Genomic DNA, 18,366 nt, shown 5'->3' with positions numbered 1-18,366 from the left:
GGAAATTTTAGATGTTATTAAGGAGGCAAAACCAGAAAAGCTGAGTCCCAAATTTCCCAGCTGATTTTACATCCCAGACCTCGGGGCGTTGGACACGGAGCACAAGTCAAGCACAGCAGCCTTTTAAAAGGCGCCACCAGGATTTTATATGGAGAAGGTTTTAATAAAAAGAAGGGTGAAGTTTTGCTTTAAAGAGTCTGTTTTCTAAAGGGAAGTCTGCTGGAAACAGTGAGGGGTTTTTTTCTCCTCCCTCACTGGAAATGTTTCTTTACCGTCTGCTGCAATGGGTCAGGGCACGGCACTGCTGGGAGGGCGTGAGCAGCAGGAAATTCAGTTTATTCCTCTCCTTCTGGGTGTAATTCCCACAGATCCCAACTCCACCAGCGTCACCCATCCTGCCCTGGCGTGACCCGAGCACAGAAGATTTTCCAATGAAAAGGGGAGCACCCTGCACCTTTCCAGGACCTCACCTCTCCATTCCCACCTGGAATCTGAGCACCCAGCACGCCCAACACTGCATTAATACAATATTTGGGATAGACAGGGGTGGCTGCATCCCCTCCCCTCTCGTTCGAGCTCCCAGGCCTGAATTCCTCCCCAATTTCACACCCTGCAGAGTGAAACGGATCCGGGGTCGGGGCCGAGCGCGCGGCTCCGCGGCCAAAGCTCACACGCGGCCCAAAGGGCTCTGCTGGGAAAACAATGCCCCACTTGTGCCTCAGCCAGCCACAACTCCAGAGCCCGCTCGCTGCTGTTCAAATTTGCAAAGGCTCCTTGCCAAGATAAAATACCCAAGGCCAGCGCTCGCTACATTATCACAGTCGGGCTTTTCAGCCACATAAAGGAGCCTTTTTTTGTTTTTGCCAGGGAAAGGCTCGGCGGTGTGGCTGGAGAGCTGCAGGATTTGCATGGCAAGGGCTGGGGGGGAGCAGTGCTGAGTGCCAGGAGACACAAACATCCTGCTCCTTGTGCTGGCAGAGGCATGGGGACGGGGACAGCAGGGCTGACAGTGGCACGCAAGACTGTCCCACTCATGCCCAGAGCCTGGGCAGGAAATGGGTGTGGATTTACTCCATGCAAATCACAGGCGGTGCACAGGTATAAGGGCAAGGTGTAAATTAGGGATTTGTTTGCCAAGATCTCCCTGCCAGGGTTTGAGGGTCCCCTGTCCCTGCCTGGGGGTCCCTCCTGCTGGCTGTGGCCACGGGGCATGACTCTGAGGTGGCCCAGCAGCCCTGGCAGCAGGGAACTCCAGGGCCTCGTGAGGATCCGATGGGGCAATTGATAAGGAGGGCTGGGCTGTGCTGATTTAAAGTGATACTGCCCAGGCAGCTCCTGCATCCATCTCCCGAAGGGTCACGCATCTGGCACAAGCACAGCTCACCCCCCGTGGGATGGGAAACCCAGGAAAAAATGAAAATTGGGACTGTTCCCTCTGGCTTTTACAGCCCCAGCCTGCCCTCAGTGCCAGGCTCTTCCATGGGTTACCACTGGCAGCACTCCTTGAATTTTGACATTTCAGCTCCTGGAAGAGGAGGTGGAAAGGGTTGGAACAGAGGCAAAGGGAGTTTGTCTTTTTAAAAACCCCCTGTGGTTACTGCCAGGCTGGCTGGCTGCAGGCAGAGCCATCCCCACCTGCGCTGCTGTGTCCTGCTGGGGGCTTGGAGCATCCTCCGCCTCCTGGGGCCTCCCGCAGCCCCTCGGGGACAGGGGGCACGGCCAGCAGCGGTGGCAGCAGCCTGGCTGGCACGGAGAGCCGTGCCTGGCACTCTCCTGGCAGGGCAGGTCCCGTCCTGCCAGGAGCCTGACGTGCCAGACAGGTTGTGATTCACCAGAGCTGGCTGTGCCCGCGGGGCAGGGCTGAGCTGAGGGTCCCCAGCACCTCTGAGCTCCCCAAATTCCCCGCAGGGTGCAAATCCCAGGGGACAACAGCACCCCCAGCATGGAGAAAGGCTCCTTCCCCTGAGAGAACAGTGAGATCCCACCAGCAGCTCATGTGGGACACCCTACAGGGAGCAGAGTGTGGGGAGGGCACTGCCAGGGGAAGGATCTGCCCAGGGTAAACCCCACTCTGCTGGAATCAGACAGAACGGTCGTGTGAGCAGGAAAAAGCCAAACATCCCGCCAGGAAACGCCAGGGCAGAGGGAATGGCTCCTTCCCAGGAGAGAACAGTGAGATCCCACCAGCAGCTCATGTGGGACACCCTACAGGGAGCACAGTGTGGGGAGGGCACTGCCAGGGGAAGGATCTGCCCAGGGTAAACCCCACTCTGCTGGAACCAGTGAGCAGGAAAAAGCCAAATATCCCACCAGGAAATGCCAGGGCAGAGGGAATGGCTCCTTCCCATGGCAGGCAGAGGGGGCACAGGGTCTGGCAGAGCCAGGCTCAGCCTCTCCCCTGCCTGACCTTGGCAGTCGGTTCCTGGCGGTGACTCAGCTCCATCTGGAAATCAGCCTGATAACGCTCCCCCCGCTTATCTATCGCTCCTCTATCGCCCAGGCTGATTAGGGAGGCAGGGACTGTTCCTGCTCTGCCTCTGGACAGTGCCCAGGGCAGCCCTGCTGGGGCTGGGACACGTGCAGGCTCGGGGTGAGGGGCTCTGCTCAGGGGGCTCTGCCTGGGGTTTGGGCCAGGTGAGCCCAGAGGCTGCAGGGGGAACAAACCAGCTTGGGATGGGTCCCTGGGACAGGGACAGCACCCAGGGAATGGCTGGAGCTGTGCCAGGGAGGTTTAGGGTGGGAATCAGAAAAGGTTCTTCCCCCAGAGGGTGCTGGCACTGGGAATGGTCCCAGCCCTGAGGCTGCCAGAGCTCCAGGAGAGTTTGGACAATGCTCTCAGGGGTGCACAGGGTGGGGGTGTTGGGGTGTCTGTGCAGGGCCAGGGGTTGGATTGATGAACCCTGTGGGTCCCTCCCAGCTCAGGATATCCCCTGATTCCGTGGAGCTGCTGCTGTCACAGTCAGGATTGTGGCAGCTCAGCTCAGGGATCAGGGACAGGCGTGGGAGTGGGTGGCTGGAAAAGCTCAGGATGCCAACTGGGTGGCAACTGCCAGGGAACTGCCCTTTGCTGTGCTGGTGGGAGGGAGAGGGGTGGGGGCAGCATTCCAGGGCCTCAGGGGGCTCCAGGAGAGGGACTGGGGACAAGGATGGAGGGACAGGACACAGGGAATGGCTCCCACTGCCAGAGGGCAGGGCTGGATGGGATATTGGGAATTGGGAATTGTTCCCTGGCAGGGTGGGCAGGCCCTGGCACAGGTGCCCAGAGCAGCTGTGGCTGCCCCTGGATCCCTGGCAGTGCCCAAGGCTGGGTTGGACAGGGCTGGGAGCACCTGGGACAGTGGAAGGTGTCCCTGCCATGGCAGGGGTGGAAGAGTTTTAAGGTCCCTCCCAACCCAAACAATTCTGGGATTCCATGAGGGGATTCCAGATTCCGTGCTCCCACACAGAACCTCCTGGCTCTGTGGGCTCTCAGCAGCTTCACGTGGCACAAAGGTGACTCTGAACACACTTTGTCCCCAAAAAGAGGCTTTTAACCCCTGCCTAAAGGACTGAAACCCCACCCAGCATGGCTCTGTCTGGAGCTGGGAAAAATCCCTTCCCCTGTGAACCGACCCCTTCTCCAGTCCCTTTAAACCCCCTCCCTCCTGCCACTGAGCAGCTGCAGGGCCAGAGAAGGTCCCTGGGTATCCCTGCAGCCAGAGACATTCCCAGAGCCCATCTGGGCTGAGGAGGAGAGTCTGCCTCCCAAAACCAGCATCTGAGCCCGTGCTGTCAGCTGGGCCCTACCTTGGCACCCTCCGTGCTCAGCTACTGCCGGGTCTCGCTTTCACCTCCCATGAAAAATGAATTTCTTGGCTGCAAAGGAAAGAGAAAAATATGTCAGGAATCTGTGCTTGGCTTGGCTGTGGTGCTGCCGCTTGTGGGGAGTGCTCAGGGCCAAAAGGGGGGATTCCACCCCAAAATTCCCATCCTGGCCACACCCAGGTGAGTGGCTTTGACTGGATGCTGTGGGAATGAGGGAATGGAGGAGATGGGGTCCCATTTCCCCCTCTGCTGCATCCCAGCTCAGTCCTGCATCCCTGATGCCTTTGGGGTTCATCCTATCCATGAACCTGAGAGGCAGGAAATGATGGAGGAGGAGGAGGAAAGGGGAATTGAGGGTGCCCAAAGCCCAGACCCCAGCCCTGGGCACAAGGGGCTGCCAACCTCTCCCAGCTGTGCCCAATCCTGCCCCTGCCATCCCCAACCCTCCCTGCCCCCCCAGAGGGAGCTTTTCCCCCAGTTTGGGTAAAGATGGGGATTTTAAGGGCTCGCTGCTCCCTCCCTGCCAGCCCCAGCTCCAGCCTGGAGCTGACCCCAGCGTGCAGAAGAAAGCATGGATCACACCCTGACACCTCACACCCATGTCCCAGGCACAGTAAAAGCAGGATCAGGGCTCTGCCTCCTGCCAGGACACGAGGCAGCAGTGGGAGCATCACATTCAGGGGGATGGGACACTTTCCTTGCCAGCCCTGAGCCCTGCTTGTCCCCAGGGAGGGGAGCTGGGACTGGGGACTGCCACTGCTCCAAAGGGACAGAAATCCTGGGGGATCCCTTGGGGAGAAACCACAGTGGGAAGGAGCCAAGTCCTGGTGCTGAGAGCTTGAAAAGGACCTTGGGAGAGAGGCTGGGAAAGATTTTGGGGATGCAGACACACAGAGGGACAGACACAGGTACAGAAGGACACACGGACAGGGATGCACACAGGGACACATGGACATGGCCCTGGATGCTCTGGTCTGGCTGTGCTGGGGCAAGAAGTGATGTCCAGCAGATTCTTCTGGCTCAGGGAAGTCGGAAAGTTGTTCAGAAAGTTTCTTTCCTGCTCCCAATGATCCAAAATTGATTTGCTGGATCTGAGCAGCAAATTTCCAGACTTCCTCTGGGGATGCAGATCTTGCAAAGAGTCCTAATCCTTCCTCACTTGTCGTGCACCATCACAGAGCAGGAGGAAAGGGAGGAGGAGAGGCTGAGCGTGGCAGCCCTCAGGACACCCCACAGGGTGCAGGGGTGTCACCAGCTGCTGTCACAAGCCAGTGTCACAAGGCTCCATGCCCAGGGTCCCCTCCCAGCCCCGAGGCGCTTCCAGAGGAGGCTGCACCGTCTGGTGGCCGGGATGGGGGACAGGAGGTGACACCAGGCAGGGCTCAGCCCCAGCTGGAGGCCATCCCAGCCCCAGGATGGGTGTCAGGGTGGGCTGGCAGTGCCCTGCCCCGGGAGCTGGGTGTCAGCCCCATCCCAAAGGAAACGGGGTGGCTGCACACAGGGAGAGGGGAGGCTCTCCCAGAGCTCAGCTCTGCCCCTCCTCACCCACCACAGGGCAGGAAAAGCAGCTGGGATGTGCCAGGCGGGGCAGGGAGCTGCCAGGTGGGAGCCACTGCAGGGAAATCCAGGCTGGATCCACGCATCCTCCACGGGGGAGCAAAGGCAGAGCCGGGAGCTGCATCCTCCGAGTGAGGGGCGGCTCCCAGGTCCCCTAAACAAGGGCGGCTGTGATTACCTGCCCTCCAGAGCGTCTGCATCCCTAAAAATCCAGGGCCATGGGACATCTGAGACCTCCTGAGCCCGAGGGGAGCTGGGTTCAATCTCCCTGGGGATCAGCAGCAGGGCTGGGGCTGACAGCAGCATCTTTGTGGGGCTGGAATAAAGCCTGACTTCTTCTGCCATTTATTTAAGGAATATTAATCTTTCATTTTCCTTCTAAATGCTCCTGTTTGCTGAGGACCTATCTGTTACCTAAGTGCTCCGATAAATCTTCAAAGGTAAAATTACATGTTAGATGCTGCCAGAAGGGTACATTTAAGAATACTTCCTAAATTATCAACTGCATTAATCTTAATTACTTGGGTAAAAGTAGAGTCTGGCATTAGGGTGGACTAAATTGAGCGGGTGTTTGTTTGTCTTTATCATATCACATATTTGAGATCATTTAACAGAGCCCAGATAAAAGGGGCAGCCAGGGGCAGAGCAGCTGCCTCGTGGAAATGATGGCTCTGGGTGACAAAGAGCAGCTGGGAGGGGACCCTGGGGTCCCTGCGATGGCAGAACCTGCCTGGAGCAGGTGGAACCCCAGTAAAAATATCCAAAAAAATGCAAACGAACTGCTAAGATACCAGACTGGGTGATGGAAGAGTTTCACAGAGCATGGAGGGGCAGGATGGGGAATGGCTTTGAACTGGAAAAGAGGAGGTTTAGATGGGACACTGGGGAGGAATTCCTGGCTGGGAGGGTGGGGAAGGACTGGCATGGAATTGCCAGAGCAGCTGTGGCTGCCCCTGGATCCTTGGGAGTGTCCAAGGCCAGGCTGGATGGGCTTGGAGCACCTGGGACAGTGGAAGACAAGGGCTGGATGAGCTCATCCCTCAGAGTTTGAGGGCCCAGAACTGAAATGAAGCAGGGGTTGAGGGGCTCCCTTTCCCCTGGCCTTGCACAGGTGTTAAACATTCCTGATGGGAAATGTCCCCATCCCCAGAGCTCCCTGACTTGGGCACATTCCTCATCCAAGAGAGAATTGCTGAAGCAAAAAGGGAGGGTTTTCCTCTCTCTGGTTCACTTTTGTTTGAAATGTGAGGAAAATTTGGAAATCCCTGTGCAGGGGATGCTGAGGGGAGCTGCTGGCAGGAGGGCAGAAATTATTCCATGCTGCTGGAGATGGGGATGAAGGATGGATTTGGGAGAAGGGGAGTTCAGAGGCCACACCAGGACCATCCACATCCTCAGTTGTGGGCACCTGGGCATCACCAGGGCATCACCTGTGATCCCACATTCCCTCATCCACTGTCCCAGGATCAGGCCCCACTCTGCATTTCCCTCCCAGCCTCCTGTGATCCCCAAAAAAGGGAGAAAAAGGGAGAAAAATGCCAAAAATCCCAGGCAACGACAGCACTCCGAGGCCAATCTGACATTTCCTTCCTCCCAGCAGAGCCTGGGTCTGCTCCAGGCCTGGGCAAACGAGGACAGGAAACCTGAGAGCCACGAGCACATCCTGGGATTTCCACCCCAGCCCCATTTAGCTCCCTGTCCTTTTGGCTCCCTGCTCCTCAGGGGTGGGAGTGGCTCTGCCTTTGGGCACACACCCACACACATCACTGACAGAAATTAATTGGCTCCCTGCAATTAAACACCCCAGCTGGGGGTCAGGGCATGGATGGGATCACAAATCCAGAAATTCCTTTGGATGCTGCGAGCCCCTGGAGCGGGAGAGGGGCAGAGGGAGGCACCTCCCTGCAGGTGACATCCAGGTCCTGGCTGAGACACGGTCCCTGCTGAGCCCTGGCAGGCACAGAGGGATCAGCAGAGCCAGGGCAGGGAAATCTTGGTGCTCCTTCCCAAGCTGCTCTGGCTGAAGGGACCCAGAGGGCCAGAGACCTGGACACAGCTGGGATTGGGCTGATGGAGAGGCAGGATCTCACCTGGGGCTTGGGTGGACCATGGGTGGCACAAGATCCATCAATGTCACAAGGACCACGGGAAGAACAAGGACCAAGGATGACATCAGGACTATGGGAAGCACAAGAACCATGGGAAGCACACAAAAAATGGGAAGAATGTGATCCATAGGTGGCACAAAGACTGTGGATGGCACCAGGACCACGGGAAGCACAAGATTCATAAGTATCACAAGGACCATGGGTGGCACAACGTCCATAAGTGTCCACAAGGAGCACAGGAAGAACAAGGAGACCAGAAATGGCATAAGGACCATGGGAAACACAAGATCCATACATGTCACAAGGACCATGGAAAGCTCAAGATCCAAAAGCACAAGATCCGTGGGCAGAACTAAGACCAGGAATGGCACAAGGACCACGGGAAACACAAGATCCAAGGACCACAAATGGCACAAGGACCATGGGGAGAACAAGATCCATAGGTGCCACAAGGACCATGGATGGCACAAGATCCAAGGACCACAAATGGCACAAGGACCATGGGAAGAACAAGATCCGAGGACCACAAATGGCACAAGGACCATGGGAAGAACAAGATCTGAGGACCACAAATGGCACAAGGACCATGGGAAGAACAAGATCCAAGGACCATGGATGGCACAAGGACCATGGGGAGAACAAGATCCAAGGACCACAAATGGTACAAGGACCATGGGGAGAACAAGATCCAAGGACCGTGGATGGCACACGCATCACAGGAAGAACAAGATCCATGCGTGTCACAAGGACCACAGAAAGAACAAGGACCAAGGATGACACAAGGACCACGAAAAGCACAAGGGCCATGGGAAGAACACGATCTGTAGGTGGCACAAGGACCATGGGAAGCAGAAGGACCATGGGAAGCACACAAACAATGGGAAGAACACGATCCATAGGTGGCACAGGGACCATGGATGGCACAAGGGCCATGGGAAGCACACAAACAATGGGAAGAACACGATCCATAGGTGGCACAAGGACCACGGGAAGCAGAAGGACCATGGGAAGCACACAAACAATGGGAAGAACACGATCCATAGGTGGCACAGGGACCATGGATGGCACAAGGGCCATGGGAAGCACACAAACAATGGGAAGAACACGATCCATAGGTGGCACAAGGACCATGGATGGCACAGGGACCATCACAGCACAGAGCAGCAGCCCCAGCACGGGTGCTCTGAGCTCACCCACCCAGCTGGTTGGGGTGACCCTGTCAGCCCAGAATCCCGGGATGAGCCACAGCCAGAGCCCACCCCTGCAGACTCACATCCCTCCCATCCATCCCAACGCTGTCCCAGAAAGTCAGGATGCTCCTGTCCAGCCTGAACCAGTTCCCACAGGATCTGATAGGAGGGGACTGCTGCCAGATTTGGGGGCTTTTAAGCTGTCAACTTTCCTATAATTATTAGCAATGTTTTCAATCAGTTCTCCTCTGAAATTTGCTTCGGAAAGACAAGATTAATGAGCATTTCCTTTGGGGATTTATTGCACTGTTAATTATTCTCTGCCCGAAATTTGGTGCAGAATATTATCAGCTTTTCTTTTTTTTTTCCTTTTTTTTTTTTTTTTTTCAATTAAAAGTGATTCTAATTTGCTCTCTATAAAAGAAAAGTGGATTTCAAATAAAAAAAAATATAATATCTCCCCTTTCCTGATTAAGTATAATAGTCAAGAGATGGAGATAAAAGTAGCCGGTGGCTCTGGCAGGCCACGTTGTGCAGACATGAACTTGGGCCCCCCCCGGCAGCACTTCCATCCCTGCTGGGGTCCAGTTTTTTGGGATAACGGGATTCTGAGAGGCCAGCTTGTAATTGATGGAGTTTTCCTGCAGAGGGAAGCAAAGGTGTCTGAAAGGAGCCGCCCGCGCGGTGCCAGCTTTGGGCGAGGGGCTCAGGGAGGAGGAGGAGGAGGAGGAGGAGGAGGATGGGGAGAGCCAGGGATGCCGCTGCTTCTCCCAAAAAACGCCCGGCTGCAGTTTCAGAGGGGCCGGGAGATGCTCTGGGGTTATCAATCCCACCGGGAGGGCGTTGGAAGAAGCCACAGTTTCTCTTTGCAAAGGAAGGAACAAACGCCTTCTGCAGCAGGGCCAGCCCTGGCGAAGGGGCTCTGTGCCCTCTCTCTGCCTCGCAGGCTGTTTGTCCTGCCCAGCACGCATTCCTCGGGTGTCTCCCGAATGCGAAACATTCCGAAAATGCTGCAGGACAAACCCTTGCTTGGTGGGGGCCGGATCCGATTTCAGCGGAGCACGGGCTGGGGGGAGCAGCTCCAAGCGGGGCTTTGCTGGGAAACACCCCCGGCCCAGTCCCCTGCCGGGCTGGCTTTAAAGCCAGGTTTAACCCCAAGCTGGCCCTAACCCCAGGCTTAACCCCGGCCTGTCCCTGCAAAGCCCCACTGCTCCCCTGGCTCTGGGAAGGGAAGCAAAGGAGAAGTTGAGCTGAACCCAAATTTGGAGGATGCCCCGTGCTGGCACTGGGAATGGGGAGATTTGGGGGATCCCTGGGGGGGACGTGGCTGGGGAGGCCCCGTGTCCCTCTGGGGGTGACAGGGTGCTCGTGCTCCAGCTGCCACCTCTCCTGAGCCCATTCCCAGTGCTGGCCCCGCACCAAAAGGGATGCAGAGGCTTCTCAGGGAAGGGAATCACATCCCACAGAGCAGGGAGAGAAGCTTTGGCATTGTGGGGTTGTCTTTCCTTCAGGCTCCCTCTCCCAGCCGTGGGGCTGGGGTGCCCTGGTGGGTACCACATCCCAGGGGGGGCTGCAGCCATGGAGAGGGGAGAGGAGCTGGTGGGATTTTGAGGGAGAATGACCTGGTTTGGCTTCCTCCAGCTGGAGCTGCTGCCTGAAGCCAAGTTTGCCATCACCCTGAATCCACGGCTCTTGGAAGGCAGCAGGGATGTGCCACACAGGAAAAAGCTTAGGGAAGGAATGGATAATCGAACCAGGACACTCCCAGATCTGAGCTACAAACGAAACCACTGCCAGGGCAGAGCCACAGGGGGGGAAAACTGAAATTTGGGAAGCAGAATCCCAAAAAACCTGTCCTGCCTCAGCCCCCGCAGCGCCGCTGGCCGGCGCTGAGCGATGCTCTCTGTTCTCCACGGGAGCAGCAGCGCCCGCGGCCAAGAAAAACGCCCGGGGCTATAAAAAGTCTGGGGAACAGAGACACATTCATGGACAGCTTCAAGCACGCCGCTGCTGCAGCCGGGCGGGATCCAGGGAGCAGCCCCGGCCCCGGGCAGTGCCAGCCTGGCCCCGGGCACTGCCAGCCTCACCCAGCTGGGCCAAAGCCGTGGAAAAGCGGGATGGGCTCACACAGCCCGCTGGGGCTGGGCTGGGGAGGAGCTGTGTTCAATTCCGGGGTGTTTTCCATTGCTTTGCCATCAGTGCTCTCTCGGTGTTCCCTCGCTTTCCCATTGGTTTCCTCCTGGTGTTCCATTGGTTCCCCCTTGGTGTTCCACCACTTTCCCATCGCTTTCCCGTTGGTGTTCCATCAGTTTCCCATCGCTTTCCCATCAGTGTTCCATTGGTTTCCCCTCAGTTTTCCCATCAGTTTCCCTTCAGTGTTCCATCAGTGTTCCATTGGTTTCCCTTCAGTGTTCCATGGGTCTTCCATTGCTTTCCCATTGGTGTTCCATCAGTTTCTTCTTGGTGTTCCATCAGTGTTCCATTGGTTCCCCCTCGGTGTTCCATTGGTTTCCCATCAGCGTTCCATCGGTTTCCCATCAGCGTTCCATCGGTTTCCCATCAGTGTTCCATGGGCCTTCCATTGCTTTCCCATCAGTTTCCCCATGCAGTTCCATCGTTTTCCCCTCAGTTTCCCCTTGGTGTTCCCATCAGTTTTCCATCGGTGTCCCCATCAGTGTCCCCTTGGTTTCTCATCGATTTCCCCTCAGTTTCACATTGGTGTTCCACTGGTTTCCCCTCAGTGTTCCATCACTTTCCCATCGGTTTCCCCTCGATGTTCCATCCGTTTCCCATTGGTGTTCCATGGGTCTTCCATCAGTTTCCCATTGGTTTCCCCTCAGTGTTCCATCACTTTCCCATCGGTTTCCTATCGGTGTTCCATGGGTCTTCCATCAGTTTCCCATTGGTTTCCCCTCAGTTTCCCATCGGTGTTCCATCAGTTTCCATTGGTGTTCCATCAGTTTCCCCTCGGTGTTCCCAGCCCCTCAGCCAGGTCAGGTTTGCTCGCAGGTGCCGAGCACGAGCCCGGCACATGCCTGGAACTTCAAAGGGCCAGGAATGGAAACCATCCCGCCCAGGGATTTGCAGCCCTTCCTGCTGCTCCAGCTGCTGGGTGGCAGATGTGGGACACGGCCGCATCCCTGTGCTGCGCCACGGCTCGGGCCATCCCGAGCTGCAGAAACCCCTCTGTGCTGCTTCTCCTGCTGCTTTTCCTGCCTTTCTGCTTCCCCAGGCCCCATCCCTGCACGAATAATGCCAATATTCATGGCCCAGACAAATCCAGGCTCTGTTTGCTCCCAGGAATGTTTTCTCCAGAGACACTCCAAGCGACAAAATCCCCTTCCTCACGCTGCTGGATTTTTCTTTCATCAGGCAAAAATAAAAATGAGCTGAGGGCTGCAGAATGGCATCCTGTCAATATTTTCCTTTTGCTGGTGCTGAATGAGCTGGAGAAGCTCTTGGAGTCCAAGCCTTTTGCTGCTGTGCTGCTCCAGGTACAACATCCCTCTTTAGGGATGCAAAGCAAGGATTGGGAATTTCCCTCCTGTTTTGGGATGTGATTTTCAGGCAGAACAGGGAGATTTTAAAGTGTTGCCTCAGAGGTCTGAGGAAAGGATGCTGCTGCTCTTCCCACAGGTCCCAGAGCTGAATCCCAGCGCTGAAGGATGCTGAGTGGGAAAAGGTGCTGGGAAGCACAGAAATGAAGGAATCTGGGAATTTCCCCCAGCCTGGGGTAGGCAGCACCACCAGGGAGTGGGATCCATGTGACTCATCCCTTTCCTCATCTTCAGCCACTGAAGGAGGAATGAAACAGCCCTAATCCTCTGGGAGTCTGGAGAAAAAGGGATATTTTTATATCCTGGCTGGAAAACTGAATTCTTCCCAACAGCACCAATTAAAAACAATAAACATGAAAAAAAAAAAGGTGAAAACCACTCATTAATGGTTTCTCTCCAGGCCCTCAAGGCAGGGAGGAGAGGGAAGGGGGTCACGATAGCACTCCCTGTCTGAAGGGCCACACTCATCCCAGGAACATTTTGCCTGCCCACAGAAAGAATCCCAGACAATACCTAATCCCATGGACACCGGAAAGGATTCCTTTCCCTCAGCCCTTCAGCAATGCCACCAAACCCCACATATTTTCCCAGTGAATTCACAGACCAAGAGCATTTTTTCCTTCACCTGGAGATTTAAAGCTCTGGAGATTTAAAGTCTCTAAAAGGGATTTTTTTTTTTTTTCCAGGGAAAAGTCATGTGGGATCTTCATCCCAGCATGGGGATGAGGAATAACTTTGTGCATCTCTCATCTGTGCTGCTGCTCCTTTTCCTCCCTTTTCCAGCCAAACGTTGCAAGTAATAATTTTCCCACATGGAGCAGGAGCTGCTGTGAAGTGGCTGCTTCTTCCATTAAACCCCAGGCTGCTGCTGGATTTTGGGGAAGGGGGTGTTGGAGAAGGGCCTCCCCATGGGGTATCACTTTTCCCCGCTGCTTCCGGCCCAGGTGATCCCACACAAACCTGCCTGTGTGATGGAAAACATTCGGGATCTGGGACCCAAAACACAGCCTGGATTCAGCTTCCCTCCCCTGCTCCCAAGGCATCCTCCTTTAGCCACAGAAAGTGGCCTTCATCCCGGGATTCCTCAAAGCCACGGGGTGAAAAAACAGGGGAAACATTCATTCTGTGTGTGGGTGTCTGCCTGCCATGGCTGTGCCCACACTTCCCATCTCCTCCGGGCACAAAAGTGCCCCTGGAGCAACCAGAGCTGCTTGGGGATGCTGCAGGACGATCCCAAATAAACCAACCCTACAAGCCAGAGGGAAATGGATTCACCACCAAAAACAGCTGAGCTGGGGACAGGGACAGACAGCAGGAGGACAACTCCCTCCTGGCCCTGTCTGCTCCCAGCCCATGCAGCATCCTGACACCCAGCCCTGCTTCCCAGGAACCCTTTAATCTTCCTGGCCACTGCTTCCAAACTGAGACTTGCAAGGATTGACCAGGACAGGACCTCCCCGGGTTGTTTTTTTTTTTTTTAAAGCTGCTTTGCAAAAAAAACCCCATTAAAAAGAGGGAAAAGAGGAAAAAAGAGGCAAAAGAGGAACAAACGCTGCCCCGGGAGGGCTGCAGGGGCTGCGAGGGCTCTGCCCAGCAGAGCCTGGGGGTTGCTTTTCCCTTTCATCCCATGCCAGGCTGCAGCCCAGGATTCAGACGGTCAAATCCAAGAATCCCTGGAAGGCAGGGCTTGGCTCGGTGGGGCCGCAGCTGCTGCCTTTCCCTGCCGCTGTAATTACGGCCCCAAACTTAGAAAGCAGCGGAAGAGCCGCGTGTAGCGCTGCAATTAAGAAGCTCTTTAATTGCAGGGCTTTGTTTTCCTCTGCCCGGCTCCAGGGAGAGGTGGAATCCCGGGAATTGCAGTTCCACAGCATCCTTGGAGCTCGGGGGACAGCAGGTTTGTCCCCAAAGGTGACCCTTGGCTCAGGGGCAGAGCACCCAGCTGGGGAAGGAGCCGCCAAAATCCATCCCTGCTCCATGCAAGGAGGTTGTTTTGAGGAACAAACATTCCCCTCTCCTTGGGAGTCCCCTGCTCCTGCTGGAGAGGCCTCTGGAGCAGGAATGATTGTCTTTGTCAGCTCGGAGATTTCCATGGATCTGTGGGTGGGAATCAGCAGCAGGCGTGGAGAGGACATGGAAGAGCTGCTGATTTATATCCCCATGGATGATCCCATAAATCCACTGCTTCCCAAGGCCAGGCAGGAATGGGAACAGCTCTGCTTCATCCCCTCACTGCCTGACTTGTCCTCAGAACGTTGGGCATCCTGTGGAAGAGGGATGGATGTCACATCCAGCAGGCTGGTGTCACAGCAGGGACGTCAGAACGGCGCCACCACCAAATCCAGCATTGGAGCCAACGGGGATCCAAGGGGCAGAATCCCAGTTGTTCCCAGTCTGACACAGGCAGGTGCACACTGGCTTGGGCAGAGCCTCCTGCCCATCCTTGGCTTCAAGATGGAGCAAAGCTTCCCGAGATTCCCAGCAGCTCTGCAGGAAACTTCCATGGATTTATCCACCAGCAGAAGGGAGGGGCAGACCTGGAGCACATTCCCTGTGTTGGGAGCCTGGCTGGTGACAAACACAGGCAGATCCTGTGGGATCTCCAGCAGGATGGCAGCAGCACCAAGAGCAGGGATGAGATCCTGAAACGTGTGGTTTAAAACGCAGGAATGGATTTGGAGAGAAAAATGGGAGAAGCTTCGTGTTCCCACCAGGACTTGGGTGTCCTCTGAGCCTCCCCCTTTACAATGCATGGATCTAGTGACTCACCTTTCCCATTCCAGCACTTCAGTCCCAGAATCTGATACCTGGGAGCTGGCAACGAGGCTGGCATCCTCCAGTGGCCAAAGCTGAGCTTCCCAGTGCTCCCAGTGCCGGGACCCCTCAGCTGCCCAGCCCAGAGCCGGGGCTGTGCCGGAGGGGCCGTGCAGGAAGGGGCTCCTCTTGTTTTCACAGCTGACACTGGGGCTGCAGAGGATTCCTGGAGCTCCGAGGAGGAGGAAGCACAGCACAGGAACCCCCAAGGCTGCTGCACCTGGGCTGGGGCTGGCCCAGCTCCCGGGGCCACAGGGAGGGCACAGGAGGTTTCCAGGGAGCAGCTGCTGCTCCAGAGCCTGCAGAGCATCCCAGGCAGCATCCCTGGGGATGCTCTGGTGAGGGGCACACAGGGAGAGCTGCTCGAGCCCTGCAGAGCTCTCCAGAAGTTCCTGCAGGATCACTTGGTGGGAGAGCAGCAACCAGAGCCTGGCATTGTCCCCCTGGTGTCCACCACTGTCCCTTTGGTCCTGGGATGTGCCACATGCTCCTGCCAAGGAGGGTCCTTGGAGGTGGGGATGGAGAGAACCTGGGAGAGGCACGGAGGGAGGGATGTGCCAGCAGAGCCAGGGGTGTGCAGCCACCCCAAATCCTGGTGGCAGTAAAGGCAACATTTGGGAAAAATCCTGGCTCCAGAGACTGCCCTTCCCTGATCTGCTCTCCACAAAGCCCCAAAAAGAAACTCACATTTATATATATATATATATAAAAATAAATATAATGGAATCATAGGAGGGAGGGGACACTTCCAGGGATGTTGTGACTTAACTCTCCCATATATATATATATCTCCCATAATCTGTAAAAGCTGGATATAATTAATAAGAAAATAACTGGATATAATTAATAAGAAAATAACAATAGCTATCATGATACAAACAGGATTCCCTCGTTTATATATATATAAACCTCCCATAATATGCAAAAACTGGATATAATGAATAAGAAAATGACAATGGCTATAATGATACAAAGAGGATTCCCTTGTTTATATTTGTAAACCTTTCACAATATGCAATAACTGGACATAATAAGAAAATGACATGGCTATAATGGTACAAAGAGGATTCCCTTGTTTGTATTTGTAAACCTCCCATAATATGTAATAACTGGATATAATTAATAAGAAAATAACTGGATATAATTAATAAGACACTAACAATGGCTACAACGGTACAAGCAGGATTCCCTGGTTTATAGATGTAAACCTCCTATAATATGTAAAAACTGGATATAATAAGAAAACAACAATGGCTATAATGATACAAATGGGATTCCTCCATTTGCATTTGCAAACCTCCCATAATATGTAAAAACTGGATATAATTAATAAGAAACTGACAATGGCCATAATGATACAAATGGGATTCCCTTGTTCATATATGTAAACCTCCCATAATCTGGGAGGTATATCCAGTAATAACTGGATATAATTCATAAGAAAATGACAATGGCTCTAATGATACAAATGGGATTCTCTCATTTGTATATGTAAACCTCCCACAATATGTAAAACTGGACATAATTAGTAAGACAATGACAATGGCTCTAATGATACAAGCAGGATTCCCTTGTTCCAGCCCAGTGCCAGCTCCTTCCCGGGAAGCCACAGCTTTCCCTGCACAGGCCTGTCCCCAGCAGCCACTGTCCCAGTGCCACTGTCCCTGTCCCCCTGCACAAACAGAGGCAAAGAAAGAGCCCCTTTGTTGCTGCTGCTCTATTGACACAGCTGGGAGCTGCAGAGGGGGAGTTCCTGCTCCAGAGCCTCTCCCACAGCTCGGGGAGAGGCAGAGCCCCCCCGGCCCGGCCTGGCCACAGCAGCCCCTGCTCCATCCCTGGGCCAGGGGACAATGGGGAGATGTCACCCAGCTGCTCCTGGGGGTGTGCAGCCCCAAAGGAGCCCAGCAGCTCCTCCTGCTGCAGCCACATCCAGGGGCCCAGAGCAGGGGTGTCCCTGGGGGTGGCACTGGGGACATGCCGTGCTCAGCTCCCTGGGTGCACAGGCCGCTGGCTGTCACCCTCCCCATCCCAAGGGACCTTCCCAGCTCCTTTGGACATGCACAGACAGATCCAGCTGGGTCCCACAGGCTTCTCCTTGCCTGGATCATGAAGGCACCAACCCCTCCTCTCCCTCCATCCCTGCTGCCTTCCATGGACATCCAACGCCACCATTTGATTCCTGCTCACCCCAAGCCCTCCAATCAATGCCATGGGAGGAGATTCATTAATAAATCCTAGGGATTTGCTATTTTTCCCCATAAATAAACCCTGAGGCCTTGCTGTGTCTGCATCCCCAGCCAACATTTAAGAGCATGGAGCGTCCTAAGCATCCCTTCCAAGCATCCAGGATTTTCCAGGGCCCAAATCCATCCACCTGGAGATCCATGGGTTTGCTCCTCTTTGCCTCCAGCCTCTGAGCATTCCTTTACCTCCTGCCTCTCCTGACTGACAGGCAAAGCAAAGCAATAAAATGCCTTTTTTTATAGTGCTGTAAACTTAATTTCCTTTAAAACCATTTGCTTCCACTTAGAACTCCATAGAAATCCTGCCCTCATGGCAAAGCTGCAGCATCCCAGCCCTGCCATCAACGTATGGAGCTTTTTGGATGAGCTTAAAAGTTCAAGGAAGGGAAGATGGGGGAAGAGAGGTGAATTCTTAGGGCATTAAGGGCCTATTTTCCATCCTCCTCATGAACCTTCCTGGAGGGAAGAGCTGGAGCTACTTTATGGGGCACAATTAAATCCAGCTCTGTCTGCAGGGCAAAAGTTCAGCCCCAGACAGAGCTGAGGGTTCTGGAAGTGAGGGAAAAGTTGGGATTTTCTGGGCTGAAAAACCACCTGGAGCTTTAAATCTGGGACTGGAACCCAAAAGAAGCAGCGTGGGCTCATGGACATGTCCAGCATCCTCTGACCGTCTTCCAGCTCCAGAGGGAATTTTCCCAGGGAGCAAGGCAGAGGTGATGGGATCACCAGCCCCTGGCACAGGAACCAACCTTGGCAGGTGTTTGGGTGATCCCCTGGGTGGGATCCTGCCTTCCTTCCCCAGGACACCAATCCCTGCTGGCTGGGCCAGCATTCCTGGGAGTGTCCCTTGGTGGAGCCCACGGGAAGCCCAGGGAAAGGTTTGTGGAGTGACAGTGGGGACATGGAGATTTGGGATTCTGGGCACCCAGCACTCCCTCAGCATTCCAGGGGCTGCATCTGGATCAATCCTCTCCTCCAGAGCTCCTGCAGCCTTTGCAGTCCCCATCCCCATGGAGAGGGATGAACGGGACCCTCGGTGGTGCCAAATGAGGATTCCCAAGGCACAGAGCTCCTCCCGAGGCTGGGAGCGCCCTGC

Source organism: Agelaius phoeniceus, chromosome 12 (assembly GCF_051311805.1).
Source record: "Agelaius phoeniceus isolate bAgePho1 chromosome 12, bAgePho1.hap1, whole genome shotgun sequence".
NCBI classification, from domain to species: domain Eukaryota; kingdom Metazoa; phylum Chordata; class Aves; order Passeriformes; family Icteridae; genus Agelaius; species Agelaius phoeniceus.
The sequence above is the reverse complement of the archived record's forward strand: the minus strand, read 5'-3'. Positions refer to the sequence as shown.